At 43.8% G+C, this 10,313-nt stretch overlaps 1 long non-coding RNA gene across 1 annotated transcript; it reads left to right on the top strand.

Moving 5' to 3' along the window:
- Positions 1-7,089: 7,089 nt before the first annotated feature.
- Positions 7,090-10,038, top strand: LOC145550601 (uncharacterized). The gene is made up of 2 exons (XR_014086478.1): positions 7,090-7,364; positions 9,802-10,038. It is a non-coding gene; the product is annotated as an uncharacterized LOC145550601 (long non-coding RNA).
- Positions 10,039-10,313: the final 275 nt, after the last annotated feature.

Here is a 10,313-nt window from a genome sequence, read left to right as displayed (position 1 = left end):
GCCAGCGCCCCCTGCCATCCTCTGAACGCCCCCTGGGGGGCGGTACCGCCCACGTTGAGAACCGCTAATATAAAAGATGAAAACTGGAGGGCTTCTTGTCTATAAAGTGGGAAAATTGTTTAATTTTTGAATTTGTTAAATGTGATCATTTGGATCTTGACATTTGCATGTTGGAGATATAAAATATGAACTTGCAGGATTGATTTGTATTTTTCTGTATAGAGAGAATGAGTGGGGTGAATGAAATTTACTTTAATACATTTTTAATCCAAAATAAGATGTGCTGTTGTGTACTATTAGTAGATTTTCATTAATTGTTTGCAATCTGAAATTTACAGTATTAGAAAAGTATTTGATAGGTTTATCTTTACAGCAAAACTAGACTGAAACTGATGTTTCAAATTATATTAACCAGTCTATATAAAAGCTTTTCAAATAAGTTGGCATGCCCTTTTACTTAGAAAATGCAATATACAATATAATCATATTTTCCTTCATTGATTGTTCTTGATTGTACAAATTATGTGTGATTATTGTCTCCAATAATTTGGTGTGTCGCTTGTCTTAGTTGTATAATTCTTCTATTTTCTGCTGTGGCTGTTTTCTGTCAAAGATCACTATCTTTTTTTAAAGTTTAAACTAATTTAATCTATAAACATATAAATATGTATTTTATTAAGTCCTTACAAAGTCATTTATGACTTGCATATCCTTTGACGTAAGCTAATACAAGTGAATGGACCGAACTTCACAAAGTGCTTTTCTGCAAAGTAGTTTAAAACCCTCCTGTTATGTTGCGGGTCAATTTGACCCGTTTCAAAGTTTAATTTTTTTTAAAAAAATAGTTAGAAAAAGTTTCATGCAGAAAAAATACTTCTATTTGCCTTAATAGGTGCACTCTATGTATAAAATGAAAATGGTTCATTTTACACATTTGCAGCCCCCCTGGGTCTATTTGTTACATCGATACTGTTCGGGTCAATTTGACCCGGCAGGCAAGTTAAATGGTAAAAAGGTTAAAAAAATGTCCAATTCTATTTGTTTCTTTGCACCTATGAGACATATTTCACCACACACACACCACACCACACATGCATGCACACACCACACCCACACCACACACACACCTAAACAATCACGCAAACCCACTCTTTCACTATTCTCTTTACTTCACTAGAAAGCTGCCTGAAAGCAGGTGTTCATACAACTTTTGACAGGTACCTTTTCTGTTCCCCTGGACAAACTCCACTCACACTGAGTGGACACTCAGTAGAAATTGAGGGAACATAAATACTCTCTGCAAGGGAGTCCTAAACGCATTACACACTGAAGGTACATGTGATATTGTCACTGTCAGAGATTAGGAAATGAGCAGCAGGGAAATAAAAAGAAAATGCAATATACAATATAATCATATTTTCCTTCATTGATTGTTCTTGATTGTACAATCTCCTTGGGCTGCCACCTTATCGTGGTGGAGAGATTTGAGTGTCCCAATGATCCTAGGAGCTATGCTGTCTGGGGCTTTATGCCCCTGGTAGGGTCACCCAAGGCAGACAGGTCCTAGGTGAGGAACCAGACAAAGCGCAGCCCGAAGACCCCTATGATGAATACAAACTTTGGACTTCGTTTTTCCCTCGCTCGGACGCGGGTCACCGGGGCCCCACTCTGGAGCCAGGCCTGGAGGTGGGGCACGATGGCGAGCGCCTGGTGGCCGGGCTTTTACCCACGGAGCCCGGCCGGGCTCAGCCCGAAGAGGAGACGTGGGTCCCCCTTCCGATGGGCTCACCACCTGTCTGAGGGGCCAAAGGGGTCGGGTGCATTGTGTTATGGGCGGCAGCCAAGGGAGGGGACCCTGGCGGTCTGATCCTCAGCTGCAGAAGCTGGCTTTTGGGACGTGGAATGTCACCTCTCTGGTGGGGAAGGAGCCGGAGCTAGTGTGCGAGGCTGAGAGGTTCCGGTTCTGGAACCAGTCTCCTTGAGAAGGGCTGAGCGTACTTCCACTCTGGAGTTGCCCACGGTGAGAGGCGCCGGGCTGGAGTGGGCATACTTGTTGCCCCCATTTGGGCGCCTGTACTTTGGGGTTCACCCCGGTGAACGAGAGGGTAGCCTCCCTCCGCCTACGGGTGGGGGACGGGTTCTGACTGTTGTTTGTGCTTACGGGCCAAACGGCAGTTCAGATTACCCACCCTTCTTGGAGTCCTTAGAGGGGTACTGGAGAGTGCCCCTCCTGGGGACTCCCTGGTTCTACTGGGAGACTTCAACGCTCATGTGGGCAATGACAGTGAGACCTGGAGAGGCGTGGTTGGGAGGAACGGCCCCCCGATCTGAACCCAAGTGGTGTTCTGTTGTTGGACTTCTGTGCTCGTCATGGATTGTCCATCACGAACACCATGTTCACGCATAAGGGCGTCCATATGTGCACTTGGCACCAGGATGCCCTAGGCCGCAGTTCGATGATTGACTTTGTCATCGGATTTGCGGCTGTATGTCTTGGACACTCGGGTGAAGAGAGGTGAGGAGCTGTCCACTGACCACTACCTGGTGACGAGTTGGCTCCGGTGGTGGGGGAGGAAGCCGGTCAGACCTGGCAGGCCCAAACGTGTAGTGAGGGTCTGCTGGGAACGTCTGGCAGAGTCCCTGTGAGACGGAGCTTCAACTCTCATCTCCGGCAGAACTTCGAACACGTTCCGGGGGAGGTGGGGGACATTGAGTCTGAGTGGACCATGTTCCGTACCTCTATTGCCGAGGCGGCCTATCGGAGCTGCGGCCGCAAGGTTGTTGGTGCCTGTCGCGGCGGCAACCCTCGAACCCGTTGGTGGACACCTTCGGTGAGGGATGCTGTCAAGCTGAAGAAGGAGTCCTACCGGGCCTTTTTGGCCTGTGGGACTCCAGAAGCAGCTGATGGGTACCGGCGGGCGAAACGGCATGCGGCTCGGGTTGTCGTTGAGGCAAAAACTCGGACGTGGGAGGAGTTTGGAGAGGCCATGGAGACAGACTTCCGTACGGCTTTGAGGCGATTCTGGTCCACCATCCGGCGTCTCAGGAGGGGGAAGCAGTGCAGCACCAACACTGTTTATAGTGGGGATGGTGCGCTGCTGACCTCAACTCGGGACGTTGTGGGTCGGTGGGCGGAATACTTCGAAGACCTCCTCAATCCCACAAACATGCCTTCTGTTGAGGAAGCTGAGCATGGGGACTCTGGGTTGGGCTCTCCAATCTCTGGGAACGAGGTCGCCGAGGTGGTCAAAAAGCTCCTCAGTGGCAGGGCCCCGGGGGTGGATGAGATCCACCCGGAGTTCCTTAAGGCTCTGGATGTTGCAGGGTTGTGTTGGCTAACGCGACTCTGCAATATCACATGGACATCGGGGGCAGTTCCCCTGGACTGGCAGACTGGGGTGGTGGTCCCCCTGTTTAAAAAGGGGGACCGGAGGGTGTGCTCCAATTACAGGGGGATCACACTCTTAAGCCTCCCTGGTAAGGTCTATTCAGGGGTCCTGGAGAGGAGGGTCCGTCGGATAGTCGAACCTCGGATTCAGGAAGAGCAGTGTGGTTTTCATCCTGGTCGTGGAACACTGGACCAGCTCTACACCCTCAGCAGGGTCTTGGAGGGTGCATGGGAGTTCGCCCAACCAGTGTACATGTGTTTTGTGGACTTGGAGAAGGCCTTCGACCGTGTCCCTCGGGGGCCCTGTGGGGTTACTCCGGGAGTATGGGGTACCGGGCCCTTTGATACGGGCTGCCAGGTCCCTGTATGACCGGTGTCAAAGTCTGGTCCGCATTGCCGGCAGTAAGCCGGGCTCGTTTCCGGTGAGAGTTGGACTCCGCCAAGGCTGCCCTTTGTCACCGATTCTGTTCATTACTTTTATGGACAGAATTTCTAGGTGCAGCTGAGATGTTGAGGGGATCCGTTTTGGTGGTCTTAGGATCGCATCTCTGCTTTTTGCGGATGATGTGGTCCTGTTGGCTTCATCGGAACGTGATCTGCAGCTCTCACTGGAGCGGTTCACAGCCGAGTGTGAAGCGGCCGGGATGAGGCTCAGTGCCTCCAAATCCGAGGCCATGGTCTTGAGCCGGAAAAGGGTAGAGTGCCTTCTCCGGGTCAGGGGGGTCGTCCTGCCTCAAGTGGAGGAGTTTAAGTATCTGGGGATCTTGTTCACGAATGAGGGAAGAAGGGAGCAGGAGATCGACAGGCGGATTGGGGCAGCGTCTGCTGTGAAGCGGGCGCTGTACCGGTCCGTCGTGGTGAAGAGAGAGCTGAGCCAAAAAGCGAAGCTCTCGATTTACCGGTCGATCTACGTTCCCACCCTCATCTATGGTCATGAGCTTTGGGTCATGACCGAAAGAACGAGATCACGGGTACAAACGGCCGAAATGGGTTTCCTCCGCAGGGTGGCTGGGCTCTCCCTTAGAGATAGGGTGAGAAGCTCGGTCATCCGGGAGGGACTCAGAGTAGAGCCGCTGCTCCTCCACGTCGAGAGGAGCCAGTTGAGGTGGCTCGGGCATCTGGTAAGGATGCCTCTTGGACGCCTCCCTGGTGAGGTGTTCCGGGCACGTCCCACCGGGAGGAGGCCTCGGGGAAGACCCAGGACACGCTGGAGGGATTACGTCTCTCGGCTGGCCTGGGAACGCCTTGGGATTCCCCGGAGGAGCTGGAAGAAGTGGCTGGGGAGAGGGAAGTCTGGGCCTCCCTTCTGAAGCTGCTGCCACCGCGACCCGACACCGGATAAGCGGAAGAAAATGGATGGATGGATGGATGGATGGAAATAAAAAGATGAAAACCCTGGAAGCTCTGGAACTTCTTGTTGATCATTCCAGGGTTGACTAGGATGGCAGTAACTCGCATTATAGACATCAAGTCAGTCTTTGAGCTACTCAGGCCTTGTGTAATACAGAAAATCCTTGTTGAAATGACAAATCTAAAAGGAATGTGAGTTTTTGGAGAGAACTGGAAGGAGCTGGACCAAATGCATTTACATGCATATTTGGAGGTCCTCATTCTGACCAGAGTTTATAAGTCAAAGGACGAGTCAACAGCCAGTCTAAGGGATGCAGAGACAGGCAGGGTAATATTTCGGGCCATAATGTTTCTGGAGACTTTTCTCCAGAGTAATCCGATTTGACAATCGATGGACAAGACAAACTAGCAGCTAATAGAACAGTGTGGTACATGTGGGTTGTAACTTCCCCTGTTCTATAACCCAGGCCCTAATGTCACAGTAGATGGAAGACTTGTGGCATTCATAAAGTTCACCCCTGGCATTCAGAAGGCATATATTGCCTAAATGAGTAGCGACCCTACTCATTTAGGCAATATATGGCTTCCACACCAGCTAAATATGGCATAAAATCTGGGCAGCATGTGATGAAAAACCCAGTTTTGTTTTGAACACGCAGATTTAAACTGGAAAACCAGCTGGAGGATCATCTTCAGGACTCATTTGTCTTGATTTTAGTCAGCGGGTCAATTTGACCCAGAGCAGAAAAGTGTCTCAAGTTCAATTATAAAGATGACCCCTTCAAAAAAATCTAAATGTAATATAAAGAAATTTACAAAAATCACTTTCAAGAATATTGTCATTTTGTGTTTGGGGTTTTTCAGGGGGTTTAGAAAGTTGAAAATCAAATTTTTATGTCAAAATGAGTAAATTGGTGTCATTGATCCTTTATTTGTGAGAAATAAAAAAACATCATTGCACAAATATTGATTGAAATGGTTAGTATTGGAATTAATAATCGGATACAAAAAGTTTTGGAGGATGTTTTAGGTTTCTGACGCTATTGCATGACTAAACACTCTCCGGGTCAAATTGACCCACGAACATTATTGCTGTACCTCAGAAACAAACATAATAGGAGGGTTAAGTTAATATTTGACACATTTTCTCACACACGCTAATATATTTGGTAATCAAATGACTAAACACAGAGTTTATTATTTTTAATGTGATTATTTAGTTGTTTTGGGGGATTTCTGAATAAAGAGCACAATTTGATAGAAATTATTCTGATAGTTTTTATATTGACACTGATGAACACACACACTTTTACAGCATTTTATTCAAGAATATATTGACATGAATCCATAATTTAACGTGCATTTAACATTTGAAGAAGACGAGAAAAAAAAATTGCCTTTATTTTTTGACATTTTATTGTAACAACAATAAACTTTGATAAATCAGACATTGTCAAACATTAGCTACATATTTTTCTTACTTTTGTCCTGCAAAAATATTACAGTATAAAAGTTAACTTTGCTATGGACAGCAGAGTGGAAATAAATTCTAACAGTTAATTATTTTTATTTCATTACATTAGCTGTCTTGATACTATGGAGGAATTCAAAGGTGCTAAACTCATGAATTAAGAGACGATACACAAAACTCCATTCTCTCCGGCTCACCGACAACCAGGAAGACATTTAATGCACATCTGCGGCATCACACATTACATGTTCATCATCTCATTTTCATCATCTCAGAATCCAAAATGTCTACTTTTGCTTCTGGCTTCGAGCATTTATACCGTTTCAGTCTGCTATTGTGTATTGGAAACTGTCTGACCAATGGCATTCTGAATCTTAATTCTGGCTCTGTTTTACATTGAGTGTGTATTGGAAGTTCCGAGAATTCTGGGTTTGACCTCGTGGAAGTTAAATCTGCTCTTTCAGAGGACCATTAGTCAAATTGTTAGTTCTTATCTGTCCAAACAGACATCCTTTCCATGTTCTGTTTTCGCCCCATTTGCGTGCAACGCACAATGTAAGGAAAGAGACGCACCAAAATCTTCTGCAATAACAACTCAATAATATTTCGGCTCCGACATAATGAAAAGACACTTGCTAGGAATTCCTTCCACAACAACTTACTGGGTCAGATTGACCCGGACATTCGACATAATACATTCCTTTTCAGTAAAACATATCTTAATGTGAATTAACATAACTTCTAACTATTAATATAAATATATATTAATATAATATATATTATATATAAAATATATTTCACCTAAAATACACAAAACGTGCCCCTTCACTTCCGGATTGCAATGGCAGTCTCATACCATTTCCTAATAAGGTATGAGACCTACAGTGGTCCGTTCCCCCCTTTCTGTTTGCTGCACGGGTCCTTCTCGCTCCATGAGGCGTCTACGTATTTATGTCTATGCTTCTCACCGCCATTAAAGAGAAGAAGATAGGAGAAAAACAAGATGGTGCATGGTTTGTTTAGTGGAATTTTCGAGTTTGTCTAAACGAGTTTATCAACAAGCATTTGACTGCTGCTGAAGAAACATTCACAGAGTTTATCAACGCAGACTGCTGGATTTCTCCCGGAAGCCCAAGATAATCTTATACCGAATAGGTAAGAAGCACCAGCGTTTGGATTCAGGTTAAGGTTTGAATGTATGAGCTTTCTGCATGAGGGTCATTATAGTAACCGTTCCCTCCTGTATACATGTTTTTATGTCAGATAAAGAACGCAAACATCACAACTACGCTGTAAGAATGGCTTATTTATGTTGAGAGAAAATGGAACCAGTTATCTTTCTTAGGGCTCTCCTCCTTAAACTGCTGAGACTTACTTTCATAAACAGGAGAAATATGAAGAACAATTCAGCAAAAGGCTAGTAAAGCAATGTTTCACGCAACAGGGCTGGTGTCGATGTAACAGACGCAGATTTTTCCTGTAAACAGGATACAACAGGTTAAAATAACGAGGCAGACACAACTCCGTATTTCTAAATCCTCCTGGAATCTGTTCTGTTTATTAGACATTGTGTCAATGTTATTTTTCTGTCATTTGTCAACAGGTTTGTTTCTATAATGAGCTATTTATTTTTTTCTTTCCATATAAAGACACAACTTACGGTGGCCGACGGGTGCAAAAGCGCAGCAACAGAGAAACATTCAAACAAAAAAGAGACTCAAACAAATGAAATGCAGCAAACAAATAAGAGGCGCAAATAAATGCAGCAAGCCAAAAGAGATGCAAACAAAAGCTAATAAAATGCAGCAAACAAAAGAAAAGATGCAATAAGTGCTTAAAACGGAAGTGCTCCAGACCACTAGAGGGAGTCGAACAAAAAACAGCTGAGCTCAAATTTAGGGTCCGCATCCTTTAAAACGGGTGTTCAGAAACCAGTAATGGCAGCAAATTATTTTTGCTGTATTACACTTAAAATGACACAAAATGATTTTTTTTACAATGTTTTTCGGCGAGAATGTTGATGTATAGATCTCAAATATCTTCTCGGTTCATCAATAAATCACCTAATTGCAATATTGCTCCGACGTTTTCGGAGATGTCTGCTCCCGCTGCATTAACAGCCAGCTCCCTCGCCAGCTGTCAGCTGACCGGGCGCTCCATGTTCGGTACACCGAGAGAGAACGCACGTCTCCCGGCAAATCGTTTTAAAAACTCCCGCTAGTTTCCCCTATGAGTGGAGGCGGAACACAGATATTAAGCCTGTAAAATGTTTGGTTTAGTAAAGTATCTAATTTATTTCTGAGCAAATTGGTTTGACTGATTAAAGTTGAGCCTTCAAACATAATAGTTTTATTTAACTGTAAGGTCTTACTTCCTGAGATCTAGAGTATTTGAAAATGAATAATTTGCTTACATTCCTTGCTATAAATGTTTAAACACGGAACAGCCTTTAACACAAAAGGGGAAGAATAATGCAGAAAAAACGAGTAAAAAACTAACTTCTAGTCCGTTTTTTTCTTTAGCACTGTGCTTCACGTTGTCACGGTTGCTAAGCAACATAACGCCAAGATGGAGGCTAGGCAGCTAGCTGAAGGCTACAGCTTCTCTCTTCTGGTCGTCCATATTCGTGGCCTTCGAAGGACCCGTCTTCCGTAGACCGGGCCGTTTCTCACATAGACATAATAAAAGGACAGACGCCTAATGGACCGCTCTCGTCTTATCAATACATATTTATATAAATATAGACAGAAATAAATAATGATTAATACTGAATAATATTAAGCTATACATGTTTAGCGCGCACGCACAAACACACGCACACACACATACACACACACACACACACACATAGGAAACCTTCAAAACAAAAACGGGATATTTGGGAGGTATCTTACTTTGACAGAGTGAAGTTCATAATAGCCATTGCCATCTGTGTAAAGCTTTCAGGTGAATGTTATAACGTGTAATATTATTATTTTTATAATATTGTTTCATTTCTATAATAGGCTCTTGTATCAGATATCTAAGTCAGTGTTAGAAAATAACTGAAACTTTTTAAAAATAATCTTGGTTAGCTTTCAGAGCGGGGACTGAACACCAAGTACTATAGCACTATACCAGCTAGCATTAGCTTATATTTCACTGGTGGACATAAATAATATTCTAATCACAAAATATACACGATATGTCCATCTGACTTGCGAAACGTTGTCTGTCAAGCCCTCATGTCAATAGTCCGTCGATCTGATCAACAATATCCTGCGGTGCTGAGGCATCTTCTGTTGTTTTGGTCGAGCACAGCAGGAGGGTCTTTTGTTTACGTCTCTTTTTTTGTTTGTAATAGCTCCAACATAGAAATGTTAGAAATAATACTAGAAAATAATTTTTAAACAATAACAATCATTCATACAGTGAATAAATTAATCAAAATATTTAATTTGGTAATTTTCCAAATGTCAGCTGAATGTCTGCATTCTTGAATTTTCAGATGTGTTTATTCTGTGATTTCTGTCTTTAATGATGAAAGACATCATTAAAGATGTCTTTCATCAAAAGAGGAAAAATTCCTCTTTTTTCCTGTTTTCCTCTCCAGATTGCCTGCAACATAACGTTTATGAGAACGAGATGTATAACCAAGAGAGGAGATCCAATATGGACCAGGACGAGGTAGAACCTCTGCAGGTGAAACAAGAAAAGAAGAGCCAGAAGATCAACATATAAAAGAAGAGCAGCAGAATCTAGAATATCAACAAATAAAAGTGGAAGAGAAAGAAGTTTACTCCAGTCAGGGTGAAGAACAGCTTGAATTAAAACAGGAGACTGATACCTGCATGGTGGTTCCTGTTTATGAACAAACAAACCAAACTGAATCAGAACCAAACAAGGAGCAGGTCATCTTCCAGGAAGCTGCTGAAGCTGAGAAGAAGAAAGAAGAAAACCTTTCTCCTGTGTGACCTGTAAAAAGCGTTTTGCTTTCAAATATTCTCCTGATGCTCATAAGAGGATTCACACAGGTGAAAAGCCGTTTTCATGTGTGACCTGTGGAAAAAGTTTTAGTCAAAAAATGGTTTAACTCGGCACATGATGATTCACACAGGTGAAAAG

This window comes from Poecilia reticulata, unplaced genomic scaffold (genome assembly GCF_904066995.2).
Source record: "Poecilia reticulata unplaced genomic scaffold, P_reticulata-male-v2 Scaffold_102, whole genome shotgun sequence".
Classification (NCBI taxonomy): Eukaryota; Metazoa; Chordata; class Actinopteri; order Cyprinodontiformes; family Poeciliidae; genus Poecilia; species Poecilia reticulata.
This window is presented reverse-complemented; position numbering and strand designations above follow the sequence as displayed.